The sequence below is a fragment of the Herpailurus yagouaroundi genome, unplaced genomic scaffold (assembly GCF_014898765.1).
Source record: "Herpailurus yagouaroundi ecotype Mexico unplaced genomic scaffold, PumYag 67793, whole genome shotgun sequence".
Taxonomy (NCBI): Eukaryota; Metazoa; Chordata; class Mammalia; order Carnivora; family Felidae; genus Herpailurus; species Herpailurus yagouaroundi.
This window is the reverse complement of record NW_024420586.1, coordinates 13,251,581-13,264,036: the sequence shown is the minus strand read 5'-3', so window position 1 is coordinate 13,264,036 and position 12,456 is coordinate 13,251,581. Positions and strand designations below refer to the sequence as shown.

The following is a 12,456-nucleotide window of genomic DNA, read 5'->3' as shown; positions in this document are numbered from 1 at the left end:
TCCTCTTCTACTACTCATGGTACTCCCAGCCTGTCTCAACTGTGTGTCATCATTCACTAACCGCACCCATTCACACAGCTTCAACCTCAATGGAGGGCGTCTGCCGTATATAGGGTAGGAAATAGTTGTCTCCAGGAGACGTAGAGATAGCTTCCAGCCCAGGTACTTTGACAAGGGTACATTGGAACCCCCAGAGTCATCAGGAAATGTTTCTCTACTAGAATCCATCAGTAACATCATTAGATGACACAGAGGAACGAGTTATGACTGATTATGTAGAGAGGATTCTAAAGTAGGGTGGGATGTCTGATAGGCTTTGGGTTCTTTCATCTGTAGACCTGCCCACTTAGATCACTCAACAATTTCCAGCTGGTGGAAGTGAGTCAGAAATTTTCCAAGCCTATTTACATAAGTCTCCTTGTATGTCCCACCCTGATCCACCACTTTCTCCCCTTATGGTCACTTCTCCACATGATGCTGAACTTTAAGATCCCCAACTGCTAGCCTCCTCTATGTTCTTTGGACGTTTTCATGGACTCTGAAATTGCCCTCCCCTGCCATCCTCCTCATGCCCCTCTCTATCTGGGAGTGTCCTGTCTGGCCCAAATCTCTGGCACCTGGTTATTCTAACCAACTCTTTGTACCTTAATGGTAAAAGGAAAATATCTTGTTGACATCAGAGTTCTAAAGGCTTGATCAGAGGAATCCTGTGACTCAGAACATTGCTGCAGAATTTCAGCTTTATATGGGGAAGAGATTAAGTTTACCTTCTGCTTAACTTAATTAGAAAATAGGGAAGTACAAATTAATATGAGACATTTTTGCATAAGTTTGACAGAAAGTTAAAGGATTTTTTAAAAAATATGAAAGTAGAGGGTATTTACATATATTGTGAAATATTAATTGGCAGATAAGTGGGATGATATTTTGGCAATATTTATAAAAATGTACAGTTTTCATACCCTCCTCACTTTATCCCAATTTCTGTTTGCTATATCTTTCTTATGCACATTTGCCCAAGAACTAATGTCCAAAGATGTTGATTCATTCTATTAAGCATAGAAACTAATGGGAATACTGATGTGTCCATCAGGAGGAAAATAGTTTAGTTATGGAACATACATACTTTAGAATCCTAGGGAGTAGTTAAAATAATGAGGTGGATTTATCTGTGTTGTCATGAAATGATGCTACATTCATTTTATTAAGCGACAAAGGCAGGTGGGAGAACAGTATGTATATCACTATCCAGTATATTAAAATATCACAGTATGTTTTTATAGCACATGTATGCATTAAAAAGCTTAAAATTGTCTTTACAATAATATACACCGTATTTTTTTCTTATAGTTAGCTCTAAGGAGAAAGCTTGAGTTGTAGAGGAGCATGGTAAAGGGAAGGGATAGACTTATGTATGTTGTTAGAAATGTTTGCAATGAGAATATATGCACTATTATTACCTTTGTCATTAAAATTTTTAAATAAGCTTAACAACATAAATATTACCTGTTTATTAGCTGGGTAAAATAACTGCTAGCTGATGCAAAACATAAAACATAAAATCTGAATGACTTAACACAGGTTTATTTCTTGTGCAAGTAAAATTTGATGTGATTTGGCAGTGGATCTTCACCAACTGGTGGCTCAGAGACTTAGGCGGCTTCTGGCTTTGTCTTGCAGTTCCACCTCCATCTTTGCCACTGAATGGAAGAAAGGGAGTGGAGGAGGTGTCCTGGATCTCAAATGGGTGGGCCAGGAAACAACAAATACTGCTTCTGGCCAGAGTAGTCACATGATCCTTCTTAACTGCAAGTAGCCTGGGAATGTAGCCTTCCTGTGAACCCAGGAAAGAAGGCAAGAAAGGATGTGGGTAAGCGCTTGCAGTCTCTCCCTTTAATTGTTACATAGTAGGTGCTCGATAAAGAGCAACTCTTGAGTTTTTTAGGACAACAACCCTCTTCGTTTCCTGCAGTAGTTTCTGTGAAGCCCAGTATTGGCCTTGCAATGTACCACCTTTTTTAAGCTCCCACTATATGACGAGTACTTTCAAGTACAGGATCATATCTGATTTTTAAAGGAACCTTGTAGGGGCGCTTGGGTTGCTCAGTCAGTTAAGTGTCAGACTCTTGGCTCACGGTTTGTGAGTTCGAGCCCTGCACTGGGCTCTACACTGACAGTGAGGAGCCTGCTTGGGATTCTCTCTCTCCCCCTCTCTCTGCCCCTCCCCAACTTGTACTGTCACTCTCTCAGAATAAATAAATAAACTTAAGAATGAATGAATGAATAAATAAATAAATAAAAGAACGCTGTAACCTCCCCCAACAGGAAAGGTTCACCCTTGTTCACTCAGCACATTACTGTACTGCCCTTTGCAAAAACCTCTATAATTTCAGCAGGTGAGAATTAGCTCCTTCTTTTTGCTGCATGGTCAGTATCTTAACTTGGGAGTCTCTACTATACACCACCTGACTGAATGCGCCTGAACACCTGCATAGTGCTAGTAGGCACACTGAAAACCAAGATTACCTTCTGGGGAAACTACACAAGTTACAGATATCAGAAGAATAATGCATTATTTTTTTTTCTTTTTTAATCAGTACAGCATATTAGGCCAAGGAACCAATCCTTGCCTTCTCAATTCCTCCTGCCTCCTAGGACTTCCAGGGTGAGAGGAATTAGAGTCAGGATTTATAGATGTTTGCTTACACAGTGATTTCCATGGTCTTGCCCCATGTATCCCTTAAGGGTGAGGCTTTGGTTTTTGACCACAGAGGTATGCTCATTCATTGGTATATCTTTTCAGTGGCTAGTCCCAAATATGACACCCCATTAAAATCCTACTGCACATATCAAGGTGGTTCCAAAAACTTCTCTTATTTCAGATTTACATCCAAAGAATCAATATGTTCTGTGCCTACTCAGACTCAGCTCACAAGCCTACTTGTAAAACACTTTGAGAGTATGGTGAAGAAGCCTGTCAGGGAATGACCATGTACCTAAATTTCACTGTTCAAAGAGAAGGGGGTATAGCAGAGGGATCCCATGGTGAAGGTCAGCCAGGAAATACCTGCAGGGAATTGGAATACTCTGAGTCAGGGGGCAGATAGGTGATCCTGGAAAGTCTGTTCCACTGGGAGCATGGTACAGTGTCCAGAGGAGGATACACTGAAGAGCCGGCCAGCAGGTCAGTTTCCAGAGTTGGACAGGAGGGCAACTGGGAAAGACTCAGGGGATGGGCACCATAATGTGGGCAAGTGTTGGGACTGTACACGTGTGCCAGTTACTGAGCAGAGGCAGCTCTCAAGGAACCCTGGGGTGAAGCAGCAGCACTTTGGGTCAACGAATGTCACATACAACCCCCAAATGGTGTGTGATTCTCATTTTCATGTTCCTCCTCTGTATCTATCTGGTTTTCATACTTTGGCTACAAGGTCCTTTTTTTAAATGGAGAAGCGTTATGGGGTAATAAGAGAAATGAGTTAACAGAACATTAGGGAGGAGTAGAATAGTATGGGCTTTAGAAGAATCCAAACAGGAGGTCTAGTTCCAACTCTGTACATTCTAAGCCTATGAATTTATGCACATTCACAAACTTTCTAAGTCTTACGTTCTTCATCTGTGAAATGGGCTTGATAAGCCTTGTGTTGTATGTGTGACTGTTAGAAAGTATGTATTATATATAAAGCCCCTGGTACAGTGAGTGGTATGCCTTGGGTCTTTGATGATTGGCAGTTATTACTATGATTATTTTGACCCCAGACATTGGTGCCTTCCTCTCTGGGATTTGTTTACCCAGGAGATGTCAGAGAATATGCAGTGCTGTAGGACACGGCATACCAAACCAGTCCAAATGGCTGCTTAACAAAAAAACCTTGGTAAATCTAACCCAGTAGAGGATAGATTATTTAATCTGGGCTTGGGAGAGTATTTCTCAACTGAATGCAACTCAGAATTCCTAGAATTTGTGTCAAGGACCAACTCCTTCCCTCCTTCCCAGTTGCCCTTCCAATAACCCATCCCTATCTTCATTTACTTACCTCCTCCAAAAATCTAGGTCTTGCTTAGAGCTTGCCAAACTATACTGAACATAACTTATTCAATGAATAGTATAGGCTCTGGATCTGCAAGCTCAGGGCAGAGTTCCAGCCCTGTGGCTTTTGGGTATCTCACCTCAAGGAAGTATCACCCTTATTTCTCACAAACTCCTTGAAGATGGTGTTGATGAAACACCTAATTTGTGCATTGTGTTCAACTGCACTTGGATAAGGTTGCAGGGTATCTTCCATTTTTGTTCCAGTTGGGATCTGGTTAACCCATAATCCCAAAGAAGCCGCTAAGAATAGTTTTCCATCCTAGGCTTTAATCTCTCAACTGTGAGACATACCATCTGAGGATCTGACCCCTGGTCACCACTCTCATAGCCTCAGCTCATGAGTTACAGCTTAATTTACAATTATCTCCCAGTGAAAGACTTGCTGTTTCCCAAGGTCACAGCCTGTCTTGTCTTGGGACATTTTACTTGACTGCCTTCATATGGACCCCCCAACTCTTCATTCCTTTTTACTTTTTCTTTTGGTATTAAAGGATACCTACCATTGTCTTTACATGATTGTTGATCCTAGCATCTAAAATTATATGGGCAGGCAGTGAGTCTTGTTTATCCTGGCATCCCCACTACTAACACAGTGCTTTCCAAAATGCAGATGGATGAACTAATATTTGGGGAAAAAATAAGCCTGTGCACATGGAATGTAATTTATTAAGATTTATTTCTCATACATTTTTTTTAATTTGAGAGAGAGATAGAGTGAGTTTGGGAGAGGGGCAGAGAAGAGAGAGAGAGTGAGAGAATCTTAAGCAGGCTCCATGCTCAGCATGGAGCCCAATGCAGGACTTAATCCCACGACCCTGGGATCATGACCTGAGCCAAGATCAAGAGTTGGACACTCACCTGACTAAGACACCCATGCCCTTCTCTCATGTATTCTTATATAATCTAAGTAAATGCATGTATGTGTCACTAAATTTTACAGAATGGGAGATTAAAAGGGTTAAGGAAAGCTAAGAATTGACCATCTTGACCCCAATTATTTTACTGCTGAGTTCTTTGATAGTTCCAAAGAAATGCCTATTTGAATATCATTTATCTTTTCCAGATCACAAAATAAGATGGTCAGTTTTACAAATTTGTTTTACAAACAAACAAAACTAGTATTCTTAAATTTCATAAATGGCAATAAATGTATGACCGGTGTCATTCATAAACTTAGATTCTGGAGCTGATAAAATGCTACATTAAAGGGAACAACATTTGAAAATGAACTCTCCCTACCATGAAGAAGATAAACCTCCATGTTAGCCATATAGAAGAGGGACACAGAGACGTTATACATTGTGTTTCCTATAGCCACACCCCAGCCCTCCACTACTTAGAAGACTAATTGTTAATTGTAATGACAAAGTGAAGAAACTGCTTCTGACTTCACTAGGGATGGGAGACGCTGCTGGATCTGGCACTGGAATGAACCCTCCCGGTGGCAGTAGTGCTGGCCCTGTTTGTGCCTCCAGTTCAGGCTCTCTCTGCTTCATCTCTCAAAGCCTCCTCATAATGGAATGGGAAGCACCTGGGGTCAGACTCATGGATCTTGGTTAAAAACTCCAGCAATTTCATGTTGCTGGTTTCATTGTGGGCTCTGTGGCCCCAAAGGAATTCTTAGCATGGAGGATCACTGTTGGGTACCTGGTGGTACTCCAAGTACTTTTCTTGCACCAAATCTTTGGTGATGAACTTCCTGGGCTCCCCAAAAATGGAGTGTTTCCTCACAGAATATAGGTCTCTCATATTCAGCACTTCTCAGGTCTCCTCAGTGGCACAATTGCCCTTCATGAAGATCACACTGAGGATAGTTATCAGGAGGCTGGTCTTGGGCATGCTCTCTTCACCCCAGAGCCTCAAATCATAAGCAAGTCCTAGTTTGTTGACAAGGGCATAACTGTGGCTGGTGGGGTCCACCTTCTTCACATCAGCACCAAAGACCAGCTCCATGTGCTCAGAGGCTCTCCTGAGGATCTCAAGGAAGTTGTCCTTGCACTCTTTGATGACAACATCAGTCATGTGTGCCTTTTTGATGGGCTCTTTCATTTGATACTTGTGCAGCAGGAACTGCACCAACAAAGTCACCTTCTCATCTAGAGGGTCTACAGGCAAGTTCTCAGTGTCTGACAGGGCCTTTGATGAAGAAGCTGAACTATCTTCCTTTTCTTGGCTGGTGGAGCTCTCATCTGATTTGCTTGGCGAGGTGGGTGTGATGACAATGTAAGATGAGTAGGCACTCTGAGGACTCTGGGGAGTACTGGGTATTCTAGCAGCCAGAGCTTCCTCCATATTGCCAGGCATAAGAGGACAGGGTGAGGGAGAGGTCCCCTCCACATCCTTGGAGACCTGTGTGGCCTCAAGGCCCTGGATCTCATTGTGGGCATAGTGTTGTTCCTGTGTGCAACATGGAATTTCCTGATCCCGAGACATCCTCACTCTTGTCGGTGGAGCAGGCAGGAGGGTGGATGATAGGGGACCATAACCTAGGAGTAAAGGGAGGATGTGAGTGGCCTCATCTGGTAAACTCAACTGTGGCAGCTCTGATGAACAGTGCCTCCACCTTCCCTGCGGACAGTACTCTAGAGCCTCACAGATCTCCTGTGCTTTCATGTAAGAAGCTGGAAGAGGGAGTGAGAAAGCTCCTCAGGGTGCAGCCAGCTGACACAGCCAAGGTTTCCCACAGCTGACAACAGGACAGGTAGGATCCATTAGGCTCTGTGGATCTTAGGCTCTGTGGGATCTTTTCTCTTTTAGAGTGAGTAGTCCCTTCTGTCTTTCATTAAAATCCTCAGTGTGACCCCAGGGAGTATCTGGGACTCTATCTATAGACCCAAGGGTTATCACCTCAGAAGGAGACCTTAGTCTCCTTGAGTCATTTGAGTTAAAAGAAAGGGCCTGCTTCTGATTCACAGCTCTTCTCAGAACCTCTCAGCCAGCAAAGTCACAGGAATGACAGATAATGCGGGAAAAGAAGTAACGGGGTGCCTCATTAAGCTACACCTTCCTGGGCCTCCCAGAATTGCTCGAGGAAGCCAGCTGTCTGTTGGGGCTCTATTGTTCTTTTTTTTTAATGTTTTATTTATTTTGAGAAAGAGAGAGAGAGGTACAGAGAGCATCCCAAACAGGCTCTGCACTGGCAGTCAAGAGTCCACTGCGGGGCTAGAACTCATGAACTGCGAGATCATGACCTTAGCTGAAATCGACAGTTGGATTCTTAACCGACTGAGCCACCCAGGTGCCTCGGGGGCTCTGTCGTTCTGGCATGTGTGGTACCCTCTACCTCAAGGTCATAAATTTGACCTTGACAGAGACCAAGATACTTAGTCTGCTAATCCGAGACAACAGCCCTCAGAGTCCTAAAGCCAAAGTCAGAAAACACCAAAGTGCAACAACTGTTGCAGGGCCTACCCAGTGTGACAACATAAACAGGTCTCGGTAGGGCCTGTGCTATTCTGGAGTGTCTGATTCCTCCTAGTCCTTACTCAGTATCTTACTTAGATTCCTAGCAGGGGGTCTGGGATTCCCTTTTATGTTTACTTGAGGCCGCACCTCTCAAACAATGTCCTCACCACCCTCACACTCTCTAGGCAAAAGTCAGGGGAAGTCACTCCTGGCCACCCCATCCTCTTCCCAGGGCAGACATCAGTTCTGAGGGGCCTTCTCTATTCTGGTGGAAAGACCTCCTTATTCCTTATTCAGCATTTTACCTTGACTCCTGGCAGGGTCTGGGACTCCTCCCTCTGCTCACCTGAGGCTGCCTTCCTCAGAACAGACCTCCCCTCCCTGTAAATTCAAAGTAGAAGTCGGGGGGGCAACTCAGTCTTACAGCTATTCTAGGGCCTCCCAGAGCTCATGGTGGGGACTGGGCTCTTATCTAGGGGATCCCTCTGTTGTGAGGTGGGTAGTTGCATCAGTCTCCACTCAGAGCCTTATGGCGAGAGTTGGCAGGCCTGCCATTTCTGCCTCTGCTGAGACCTCCCTCAGAACAAAGTACTTACCACCCTTAGATTCTGAAAGCAGAGTCATTGGATGCCAATTACAGCTATTCCTGCCCAACACCTCCCGGGGTGCCAATAGGGTTCAGGGTCTGTACAGTCCTTTCCAGTGTGGAGTGGATGTTCATTCAGTCTTCACTCAGCATCTTACCTTAAATGTGGTAGAGGCTAGGACAACTCCTCTCTTGACTGAAGGCTGCACTCAGACTCCTGAGGAAAAGCAAAGGGAAAGGACTTCCAGGCCTGCCCTCTCCCTACTCCCAACTCAGCCTCGACCCACCCACGGCTGACAGTAGACCTCTAAGTGGCCCCTCCATGCTGGCAGAAGGATCCCCTCAGTCCTTAGTCGTCCCTCTGTTGACTTGTGGCCATACCCCTCAGACAAAGGCTCTCACACCCTCAGATTCCTGAGGCCCCAGTCATTGGGTGCCTCAGGCTGACAGTTACTCAAGGAGTTTCCTGGGATGACAAAAGGGACAGAGCTTTACTCAGTGGGGCCCTCCTATTCTGGTGGTGTTGGTTTCCTCATTCAGTGTTCTCAGATTGACACTTGACCAGTCTTCGGACTTCTTCTGTTGATAGAGGCCATGCCTTTAAGTATTGGCCTTCACCAGCCATATTGAAAGTGGAAATTAGGAGACTTGCCTTCCACTCCTTCTCCTGGTCCCCTCCTCTGCTCACTCCCCCATGGTGCCAGGGTCCTCCCCAGGAGGACAGCAGGAATAAGGTTCTGTGGGGCTCCTTATATTCTGGGTAATTAACCTCATTCAGTGTCTGCACCTGGAATCCCTTCAGGCCCAGTGATTCCTCCCTCCACCGAACTGAGGTTGTGCCCCCATACACCCAGACCCTCACCACTGTCAGATTCCCAAGAGGCTGGAGTCAGAGGGAGCCTCTGATAGTTATTCTGGAGCTTCCTATTGCCAACATGGTGGAACTCTTAGAACAACTTCCATTCTGGACTCAGGGGTGCCCTCAGTCTCAACCTGGAACTCTTCCCTCTACTGACCTAAGACCACACCCCTTAACTCATGGCCTTCGTTGCTTTTAGAATACTGAGGCCAAAGTCAGGGGATGCCATTTCTAGACACCTCTGCCAAGGGTCTACCAGGGCTGACAGCAGGGACGGAGCTTTATGCAGTCCTTCTCTTCTGTAGCAAGTGGTTCCTCTAGTCCTCACTTAGGGTCGATACCTTGGCTCCAGTCTTTTTGATTAATTACTTCCTAAGCAATGCCACCTCCTTGCCAATCTGCATTTGCCCCACTGACTCTCCTAGAGGTTGAGTCCAAGTTCCAGGCTAGACACTAAGTGGTGAAGCTTCAGCACAGCACTTAAAAAAACACACACTTTCCCAAGGAGTCTTTTCCCAGACAGTTGGGAGCCTTCTGTTCTGAAAGACTTATTTTCTACAGGGAGCCTCGAATAGACACATATGAACGTAGAAAAGTGTTGAAGTGTTTTTGAAACGATTTGTTATTGATCAGAGTTAAAATACTAAAGTTGTGTTCTATGACTATGTTCTCACTGCAAACGTTTCAAACATTACAGTCAAAACAATTCTCTCTTGCCTTTTCAATCCTCTCTGCTACCTGCACCACCATATAACCTTATTAAGAATAAATTTTGTATGTATATAATTGTGCATTTGATTTACATAAATCAAATTTATGTAAATTACATAACTATAACAATAAAGTAAGTATGGTTTTGCTGTTTGCTTTTTCATTCAGTTAATAATCCATCTTGAGTAGTGTTCCTTATCAGTAGAGTGGCCCTAAAGTTTGGAAAACCAGATAGTATTATTTTATTGGTATTTGAAAATTGAAGATGTTCTTGATGGCATTCTATATGTTGTCTCTATTTCTAGACTGTATAAGCTGGCTTTATATACATATATATATATATATATATGCCATTTTTTCCTTTTATTTAAAAAGTAAAATAGATGGCTATGTCTACAATTAAAACTCTTGTTCATATTTGTCTTCAGATATTTTCATGAATGGAAAGAGTGTTGAGATATACAGTTAGTGTGCTAGGAATTGCACATAAGGGTTATTAGGCCATCCTTTACATGGGCCACGAGAAATGTGATAAACAAAAGGTTGAGTACTGCTCAACTGTATACTGTACCTTTCTATTTTTTTTATAGACTTAACTCTGTATTTTCAGTTTTTGATCTTCAGGGTCAGTCCACAAAGCTTTATTGATCACAGTGATGAGATACTCACTAATGTATTGGAAAGCACATATGAAACAGGATAACCTATACTGATGTCCAAAGGCCCCAGGCAAGATCCAGTGAGGGATTTACCATTTGCACTTTGAGAGTTTACGATTTTACTGCTGTGCTGTCTGAGTAAAATGATTTCGTCACCTAATCCACCTTGCTATGGAATCATTTTAAAACCCTATGAATTTGTTTATTTACATTGCTTTTCTGAGATGAATATGAGAGTAAGACAATCCACCTTTGGTGCCTGCATTTGATTCCTTTTATCTACTCTCATGGACTCTATTATTAGCATAAATTAGATTTAATTTCTCCATTTCTTACATATAGTTGCATAGATTTAATTTCTCTGTTTTGGGGTTTGAAGAAAAATAGTATTCATAGACTACATGGAATTAATGCCATCTAGAATTTTAATGCTTCTTCATTTTGTCTAGTATATGAGTTCATGCTATATCTCATTTCAAAGCACATGTACATTAAAATGGTAGAATTCTGAATTATACTGCTTAATTTGATATATTTTAATAGCATATTAAATAAAGCTGACAGTGGCCAATGCTATACATTGAGTCAAAAAGCTGAAATAGAATTTTTTTTTAAATATGTAACATGTGGATTTGTAATCACAGTTCTAATATGTTCAGTGTTCTAGAAGACTTGACAGTTGTTACTGGAAATCTGTTCTATGGAGAAAAGTAACTTAAAGCAGTAAATCACTTTCTCTTGGTTACTGAGATTGATAAAATGTCAAAATGTGGATATTGTTTATATAGCCTGTTGTTTAAATAGTCCGTGATTGTTTTGTGTCCTAAAATGGCCCGGTGCATACTATGTTCAATATGCACATGCCTCCTGGACAAATAACGCTTATATTTCAAAGGGCAAAGTTGATATCCAAACAGATGAAATGACCCAGCCAAGGTCACTAAATAAGGTACACACACATTTAACTGATTAAACACTTAGCTCAAATGACTAATTTTAATTCCATACTCATAACATGATCTAAAAAATTAATACCATGCCCCCATTATCCTGTGGTTAAATTCTAGATGAAGTTACAGTGAAATAACTATCTATATATCTGTAGAAGCAGATCCTGAAAGAAAATTCGTGTGGAAGTGTGCCCTGGGTAAAGCCAGTAAGAAAGTAAAGGTAGCATGGAAGAAAAGAAGAAGAAGCCAAGCAACGATACAGTGTTAGGTGAGGTCTTAGTGAGGTCCTGTGGGGAAAGCTCTGGAGCCTAAGTTCAACTTCAGAGTTTGCCTTGCCTTGTGGCAAAGGACCTGGGCTTTTAAATCCCCACACCAGTCAGGCATTGACTATGTCCCACTGTGGGATGATGAGGGGGTAGGGGTGAGGGAGCGAGGCATGGGGACTCCAAGACCTTTCTGACTCTGTTCACGCTGTGAGACTCCAGTGTCCAAGAGCAATGCTTTCAAGGTCAGAGGCGCAGCATTTAGTAGTATAACAAGCAGAAGCTAGATGAGTGTGCAGAGTTAGGGGAAAGGATCTGAGAAGAATCATGACACCAGCAGGGCCTACAACTTGGTATGGTGGGGAAAACAGTGGACTTTAGGGATAGAAAAGTACATGTTCAAGTTCTGGCATTGCTCATCAGGTATAACCTTGGGCAGATTACGTGGGTAATCTCTTACACAGATGTTTGTGAATAAATCCTTTTCATTTTTATTCTGAAGCTATAGGAAAATGCCTGGCACATAGTTGGCATTCAAGAAAAGAACGTTGAGTAAATGAAACCACTGAACCTATTTTTACATAGCTCTGGTGGGATTCAGCTTGTTGGGTTTTATTGTTACTGTTGTTTGTTACTTTTTAAATTTTTGTTCTCCCTTGTCATTGCATAGAACTTCACTTCTGTGGTTTTAATTCACATCTTACTGGAATATCAACTATCTCTACCGCAGAATTGACTCTGGGATTAAAGTTCACATCATAAATTTTTGATGTATATGTGTATTTAAAAAGTCATATATACTGATTGATTGATTAAGGGGACTTAGCAATTCCACCAGTAGTCAAGAGGGAACCTAAGATTTTTTTCTTGCTCTAATCAGTCAGATTCTAGGAAGCAGATTTGAATGCTAGATTTTGATGTTTCCCATAA

The 12,456-nt window shown here is 42.6% G+C and overlaps 1 pseudogene; it reads right to left on the bottom strand.

Moving 5' to 3' along the window:
• Positions 1 to 5,569: 5,569 nt before the first annotated feature.
• On the bottom strand, positions 5,570 to 6,526 carry LOC121025921 (melanoma-associated antigen B16-like; annotated as a pseudogene).
• Between the last annotated feature and the right edge of the window lie 5,930 nt (positions 6,527 to 12,456).